This window comes from Pinus tabuliformis, chromosome 5_2 (assembly GCF_031772625.1).
Source record: "Pinus tabuliformis cultivar Carrire ecotype Pingquan chromosome 5_2, CPIR1, whole genome shotgun sequence".
In the NCBI taxonomy this organism is placed as follows: Eukaryota; Viridiplantae; Streptophyta; class Pinopsida; order Pinales; family Pinaceae; genus Pinus; species Pinus tabuliformis.
Genome location: NC_142306.1, coordinates 1,134,467,950 through 1,134,474,448, shown reverse-complemented (window position 1 = coordinate 1,134,474,448; position 6,499 = coordinate 1,134,467,950).

Below are 6,499 nucleotides of genomic sequence, written 5' to 3'. Positions count from 1 at the left end.
ATAAAAATAAAATAAAAATAAAATAAAAGGAAATATTTAACCATTGGGAATTTACTGTTGCATCTCTGAGATTTTTATATATTTTGGTTAGTTGATCTTGCTCCTCATCCTAGTCCTGATGATGAACTTAGATCTAGGTTCGAAACGCGTCGACCCTTTGTTCTCTATGTGATTTCTCCAGAAAATATGAACATTATATCATGAATCACAGAAGCATAAAATCTTAGAAAATACATATATATATTATCGATTTAAAAAAAAAATTAAAAGATTAAAACATACATTTTTAATAAATAAAAAAACATTTAAAAAAAAACATATATATTTTCAATTTAAAAAAATAATAATTTAAAATAAAAAAAAAAACAAAATTCACTTTTGATTTAAAAAAAAACCAAAAAACAATTAAAATTTAAAATATATATATATATATATATATATATATATATGTATATTAAAAAACTCTCTAAACATTTTAAATTTTAAAAAATATATATATTTTGGATTTAAAAAAAACACCATTTAAAAATAAAAAAGAAAATATATTTTTGTTTGAAAAAAAAATAAAAAACATTTAAAATTTTAAGAAAACACATATTTACCATTTAAAAAAAAAACAATTTAAATATTTAAAAAAATATTTATATTATTGATTTAAGAAAAAACATTTAAAAAATTAAAATGTGTATTTTTAATAAATAAAAAATATTTAAAATAAAAAAAATATATTTTTTCCATTTAAAATATATATATACTTTTGATTTAAAAAAAAAAACATTTTGTCTGCTTGGGGTAGCTCAAATGGTGATGGCCATGGAATGAAGTCTCATCCAACATGAGATATTGGGTTCGAATTCTATGCTACCCTCCCCGTTAGCGGGGTGAATAATGGACATGTAAACTCGAAAATCGGAGAGTCCTACCAAGCTTACAAAAATAAATGAATAAATATATAAATAAAACATTTAAAATATTTTAAAATTTCAAAGATTTAAAAAAAATTACATTTAAAATATTTTAAAAATGTATATATTTTTAAAAAACATTTAAAATATTTTTTATTAAAAAAAACAAAACAATCGGTTGCTGCCGTTCGACTGCCTTTGGGGGTGCGATAGCCGATTTTTTTGTTTTTTGTTTTAACTATATATATATATATATATATATATATATATATATATATATATATATATATTAAATGTATTTAAAAAAATTAAAATTTAAATGCTTCTTTTTTTTAAAATGTTTTTTAAAAATATATATATTTTTAAAATATGTTAAATGTTTTTTAAAAATATATATATTTTTAAAATATGTTAAATATATATATATATATATATATTTTTAAATCAGAAATATATTTCTTTTTTTAAATTTTTTTTTGTTGCTTTGTTTATTGTTTTAATTTTTAATTTTATGTTCTCATTATTCTTTTGAAATTTTAATATTTTTCGGAGTCATGATAAAATCTTTTACACAATTTTTTCAAAATATTGAAAATTTACTCTAGAAAAAAAAGTGTTATTTTAGCATCAACACTTTTCATTTTGAGGGTGTTTTTTGCACAATTTTTGCACAAAAAATTGGTTTTCACTGCCATTTTTAAAACATGTTGAAAATTTACCTTAGAAAAAAAAAGTGTTATTCCAACATCAACACTTTTCGTTTTGAGGGTGTTTTTTGCACAAAAAAATTGTTTTCACTGCCATTTTTAAAACATGTTGAAAATTTACCATAGAAAAAAAGTGTTATTCCAGCATCAACACTTTTCGTTTTGAGGGTGTTTTTTTCACAAAAAATTGGTTCTCACTGCCATTTTTAAAACATGTTGAAAATGTACCCTAAAAAAAAATTAGTGTTATTCCAACATTAACACTTTTCGTTTTTAGCACTGTTTTTCATGTTTTTTTGGGGTTTTTTGGCTAGAGTTTTCGTTTTGAGTTTATAGTTCCCATTTCAAAGTTTACATTGTTTTATTCATCACAACACTTTAATTTCACTTTTCTAATCAATCACTTGATAGAATTTCAAATTTGACTCCATGGAAGGATCTTACAGTCCCATAGTTTTCCATTGACTACTTTGATGCCCCAATCTCAGTCCTAATTGTCAAGTTGTACCCTTTTAAAGTTCCAATTTATCCCACTTTGTTCTTCATATTATTTTGGTCATAAGTGTCTCATATTGAATCTATTTCATAGATGTATCATACCATTAGAAAACTCCCTCCAAGATATTGATCCTTGCATCAGAACAAGGTGTTATCACCTAAAAATGCTATTTAGGGCCTCAAAAATGACCTGCAAGCAAATTACCTATAAAATGGTAGAATTTCAAAGGATCTGTAAAGGATTTCACTTGTTTTTACGCCCTTGAACGTGTCAAATCTACTAGTAACGATTTTCTATAATTGTATTCTTACATACATATGTCACATATAACAACTATCATTCTCTTCCATACAAAATTCTTTTTCTGCCTTTATTTGATGATAACTCTCTTTAGTTCACATTGGATGCGAACTAGAATTAGAAGAAATTTCAGCCTAAAAGTGACCTTCTAAGGAAAAACAATAAAGTAATAGTTAAAATAATAAAATAAGCGTTATGAATTTTGGAGGGAGAAGAAGTTTTTATTTATTTATTGTATTTTTGGCTTATATCCATATAGGTTCATTGAAAGTTCAAGTCTAGACACTCGTTGGATGTGGAATTGAATTCCGCATCCAATGGGTATTCATTATGCATGCTTTTGAGAAGACCCACATTGATAAAAATCGAAGAAACATTAAAAAAACATGTTGAATATGCTTTTTTAATATATCTTCAATTTTTATCAATATAGGTCTTCTCAAAAGTATCCATAATGGGTTCTCGTTCATTCAAAGAGTTTTTACACTTGAAATTTGAGTAAACCTATAAGGAGATAAGCCAAAAATACATTTAAAAAAACAATTTTTCTTCTTTTCCCTCCAAAATTCATAGTTTTTAAATTTAAAAGATTTTGATTGGTTTACATATTATGAGATGGAAATTACATGAAAACTTCATGGGCACTTTTACTAATTCCTCACATGATTTTCTCTTAACACATGACACCCATGCGTTATTACTCTTTACATGCTAGGCCCTACCTAGGGCTTCCATAATTCACGTAGGCCTTCCACGTGGTAGAAGCTAAATGGCCATGAGTGGGCACGGGGTTTGTTAGTATGAAATTTCTTGGAAGGTGTACCAAAAACACTTCACTTAAGTCACTAGGTGACAAGTGAACCTAACAACAATTTGTGGCTGCTTACAATTCAGATTTTGCAATAAAAATGTAAAAAACTTACAACAAAAAACATCTACGATCTAGAATATTAAGAAACATTAAATATATCCAATGCAATAACCCAAATGGAAAGACTTTGATTGAATAAATTCTTTATTGATAACACCTAGTGAAGAAGATTTATAAAAAGGGTTTGCAAATCCCCCTTCATGGGATCGGTCCTTTGATGTCCTTGATGCTTCAGTAATCAATCTTCTCTCTCAATGTGTGAAAAACCCAAAACAATGTGGAGAAATAAAATGGGATCTCAAACTTAAAAGAGACGATAATGATGATAATGATAATGATCATGGTGAAGAATGAATAGAAAACCCTCCTATTTATAACAAAGTATTGAGTTAATAAAAAAAATTGAGAATAATAAAATAATATTGACTAATTAAAGATCTAACCATTAGGAATACTTTATTATATTTTTTGGGAGAGGGAAAAGATATTTAAAATGGTCAAATATCTTTATTTATAAATAATTAACAAATAAAATGATTTATTAATTATTTTGCAAGGATTAAGAATGGTGTGAAATTGAAATAATTATTAAATAGTGATTTAACAATTATTCCAATAATAGAAATAAGGAATAATAAATAAATTGTGATTTACTTAATTATTTTTAGGGGATGTAGTCATATGTGACAAGGAATAATTATTTAAACAGTGATTTAATAATTATTCATAGAGAAAATTAAATAAATAATGATTTATCTAATTATTCTCATGAGTTTTTTGATTTCAACCAGAAAAGAATTTAATAAAAAGTGGTTTACTAAATTATTTTCCATAGTGAAATTGATTTTACTATGGTAAAATTAATCCTACATGGTGTATTTCGATCCACCTAGTTAGAAATGGTTAGGTGATCATTTTTTGGTGATAATAAATTGTCCCCCAATGTATGAGTGTTAGGATCAAATTGTATGACCAAAATACATTGTAGGTTACACTTGCACGAGACCCAAAAGGGGAGTTTGAGAGAGAGAGAGAGATCACTGAAGAAATGCAAGGACAAACAAAAATGGAGGGGGCAAGACCTACTAAACTGGTAGAAGTGTCATTTTATGTGGGATTACATGATCTCAAATGAGGCAGGGGAGGCATACCCATACCCTCCGAGATAACTGCGTACAAATAATAACGATGAGCCCAACAATGTGGGATTGAGCTACAAAGTACATGATACATGATGTACTTGCATCAATGGGCCAAAAAATAATACAATGGATCCCATATACATAATGCACCTGGAAAAACATAGTTTAAGATTAAATACAATACCATCTAAGTACATGAGACATAATGCCCCTCACGCTAACATGGCAAGGGGGATCACAACCAAAGAAGCCCTGCTGAACAGGAAAGGGATTTAAAGATTTGAATGGATCATCTAAAGGAGACATGCATGTTATGGGCACTACAAGCGATAAAAATCAAACCCATCACATCAACGGAACTATATATGAGGCTGGATCAACATCTATGGTTATCCGAGCATGTTTGGGCTACCTAAAGGGCCACCCCCTAATGAGGTCTAGAACATATTACACACATCCATGAATCACTGGGACAATCATCTGTGTTGGTAAGCCAAATTGTTTCATTTTTGAACCCTTTTTCCCTTCAAAACCATAACCCTATACCTTTGTTTTAACCTTGCAAACTCCCTTATTCCTGCACTAGCTTTATGTTTCATGTTTAAGAGTTACGAATGTGCTTAATTAATCATTTTCGTAGATCTTATGCCTTTAAATATTTGTAACTAATAATTATCTTCCTAGAAAGTATTTGATGGAAAATAAATAAATTATTTTTTTAGCATGATCGAGTGCAGATAGGATTCTTGCACCGTTGGCGAATCTTCAGCTACCGTGACAGCTCACCACTCCATGCGAATGCTGTATTCTGGAACGATTAACTCAAGTTGGGCTTGGTGGAGAATCAGGGATATGGTGGAGATTAGGTCGCTGGCCGAATACCTAGAATAGTGTTTTGTTACAGCCGAAAGGCTCAACACGAGTTGTTGTTGTTATTTTTGTTATAGCCGAAAGGCTTAGATTGGCACGCTCGTAATTTGCTTATGGCCACAAGCTTGGATGAATGTATAAAACGTAGGACTCAGATAGAAAATGGTAGCAAGCGATAGATATAGAAAGGATACTATGATTCTATCCTTTTGTATTTTTTCTTATATCGCCCTCGTTTTGGGCTGGATTCGAATTCATGATGTATATTTGCTAATCATTAATAGAAAGGAACTATACCATGTTTTCTCAATCTTACACTGTAACTCTGTGTTGATTAAAGAGCTAAGCTTTTACGTTTCCTAAAACAGGGAAATGAGCTGGTTGGCTAGGGCCCAGCCAACCCAGCTCATTCTCCCTTGTGTTCTTCTCGTTTTCGATTAAGGTGTGTTAATTATTTCTAATGCAAAGTGTGAAGTAAGCAGATGTTTCTTTTATCTTTCTGCAAGGTTTAAATATGATTTCATTACAGTGTGACAGATCCATGGTGTGCGAGTTAGATTGAAGTTTAATCTTATGATTTCCTTCTTTGAAGTTTAATCTCGTTTTCTACCTGGATCGTGCAGGCACGCATTCCTGCACTAGTGCGCTTGCAGTTTTGCATATTGATTCTTTCGGTTCATTATAGCAATGGTCTTTTGTTTTCATTTGATAAGTCTTAATGCGATCCTGAAGAGTGTGATTTCTATTAAGTCTTAATGCAATTATGAAAGCGTGATTTCCATTCTAAAGTTCTTTTGATATTTAGAATTAAATACACTTCTGAAACAAAATGTTGTTGCGACACACACTGGTCTGTGCCTGCACTTTATATTATTTAGGAAAGATCTGATTCATGCGTAATAATTCTTAAAGGAAATCTTTCTAGGTTTAAAAGGTTATGCATGCAGATCAGTAGTGTGGAGAACTATTACAGGACTGAAGCTTGTTGTCATATTTCAATGATCTCTTAGATTACATGCAGAAGTTCCATAATTAAAAGTGTGCTTTGACTTTGGAATTAATTCTTGTTTTAGACATTAAAATATTAGTTGAAGCATCTTTCAGTTTGAGGAATTTACTTTAAAAGTTATGTTCACATTTGCAAGTTATTTTTCTTAGTTAACACATCCTTTAATTGTTCGAAAGAAGGATTGGAAATCTTGGTG